Below are 2500 nucleotides of genomic sequence, written 5' to 3' on the forward strand. Positions count from 1 at the left end.
GAACCTTTATTATAGCAAACGAATCAAGAACAAACAATGTATTCGGAACTAGGTTGGCGCTGTGCAGTGTGAGCCTCGAAAGTGTCTTGAAGATATAATGAAAATATATTAATCACAGATAAAGATAAAGTTATAAATAAGAAAACTTAAGATAGGTTGTGTGAATATATATATATATATATTTATATTTATATTTATTTATTTATATATACAATAATTTATATATATATATATTATATATTATATATTATATAGATATATATAAATATATATATATATATATATATATATATATATATATATATAGATATATATATATATATATATATATATATATATATATATATATACATACATACATACATACATACACACACACACCTATATACATATACATATACATTGCCTCGTTCCCTTTTTCTATGAACCATAACTAAACTTCATCTTGTGAAAACTGGTCATAATGTTTCACGCTACAATTTCCAGGTTTTCGATGGTTTGTCACCGCAGTTAAATCTTCGCTGTAGGGGGTTCTTATCATGTTTGAGATCCTAGCACTTAGCAAGAGGTACTCCTAAGTCTTTATCCACACTTGTTTATCACACGCTGCCATCGCCATAAGATCAGCAAGATCATGTTTAGAGATTCCAATATGCGAGGGTATCCACACAAAATGTAAAACATAGCCCGGTTCAGTTGCGAAATGTACACTTATTTTTACATTTTTAATGCAATTTACGACTTTTCCATCACCTTTATCAAGAGTGCTCTCTGAGTCTCGGAAAGTTACTAAAGGAGGCAACTGAGACGAGGAAATAAGAATCCGAAGAATTAAAATTAGTATTTGTTCTTTTACTGTGCAAGTGTTGGCGAAGAATAAGAGACCCAATCATATCATTCTGTTGGATTGATATATTCTACTACATAATTCAACACTAATTCCTCTTTTGTGATAGTATTTAACATATGGCTAGTGTTTGATATGACTAATATCATCCGTAGCCAACATTAATATATTACAAATAACATTAATTAATACCCAGTGCTAACATGTACTTCATTAGCACTGACCCATTATGAAGTATACAAAAATATTTGAACATAGCACATGTTAATACTAACAAATATTTTGACACTATCATATATCTTAACACGCTAATTCTTCAACATTGGCCTTCAACATGTCTGTGTTCCTCGACCACCGCTATCCACCACAGCATTTACCGTTTGTATTGTTGCTTTCCGCGTTTCATGAGGGCAGTTTAAAGACAGTCCTTATGCATGTGGGTCACCTCCACCTCCAGACTTCGGGCGAGTTATGGACAAATATTGGAGATCAAAGACTCTTTTGTGTCGAATCATCTGCAATGCTGCGGAATCAAGGGCAACTTTGTTCCGAAGCGCTGGCAAAATTGCTCTCCTTACTGCATGTGACTTCCGTGACATTCATACCCATTTTCATATTAATTACGTCGCATATTAAGGAGATGGCAACTTTCACTCACACTGTCCCACACAAAACGCCATTAACGAGAGAGATAAAATAATAATAATAATAATAAAATAAACGGGTCTTCATCGTATTTAATATGCTCACCCAGTACAGAGAGTGATATAGCAAGACTCTACCTCGAGACGGTAAATCTGAAGCTACGACAGAAAGAGCACATTGAAGTAAAACAAATAAGTAACCAAGAATAAGTTACGTGTGGAAACAACACCAAATGGAAACTTCATCACAACTTTTATCAGTAAATACAAGTAGTAGAATTAGCGAACACTTTGAACTGCTGTCGGAAAACCTCCTTTGGTTTATTCTATTGTTAAATGTAAGTAAAGTTTTATTTCAATTGCTGAACCATAATACTTGGTTTCTTAGGATGAAGTTGTTATTCATTAGGAGTAATCTCGGCAAATTACTTTACAAAAAAGAAAAAAATAACAGTATAACACAGTTCCACATTAGTTATAGCTATACCGCTTTCTTCCCTGACAAAGGTTATTACGCATAGAAAACGAAGATACGAAATTATACTACTTTCGAAAGTCGTTACAATTCAAATCTCTGTCAAGGAGTTACTAAATTGTTTTTTTAAGAACCCAAGAGATTGCCTTTTTTGAGCATGCAGGTGTAAAGCAGAATCAATCTTTCGCATTTAAAAAAAAGGTAAAAGGGGAGGAGAGTATGAAGTTAGACAAATGGGTGATTATAAAAGAACACAAGAGATATATATATTAAAAAAAAAAGCTGCACTTTCAAACAAAATCTAAATATTTTATATATATATTTTTTTTTGTAATGACTGTAATGAAATGGGATATTTCAAAGTGAATAAGCAAAAGAATGGAAAGATAATTGGCCGTGTCACAAGAATGGAAAATTAAGTGCAGCTAAAGTTGGTGGATAATAACCAGTTTGTACTAGAATGATGCCTTAGTATAGGGATCCACATTAAGTTTAACACGGATATACGAGAAACAGTTATGAAAGTAAAATATG

The sequence above is a fragment of the Penaeus japonicus genome, unplaced genomic scaffold (genome assembly GCF_977035675.1).
Source record: "Penaeus japonicus unplaced genomic scaffold, GWHDUDI00000001_assembly GWHDUDI00000034, whole genome shotgun sequence".
NCBI classification, from domain to species: Eukaryota; Metazoa; Arthropoda; class Malacostraca; order Decapoda; family Penaeidae; genus Penaeus; species Penaeus japonicus.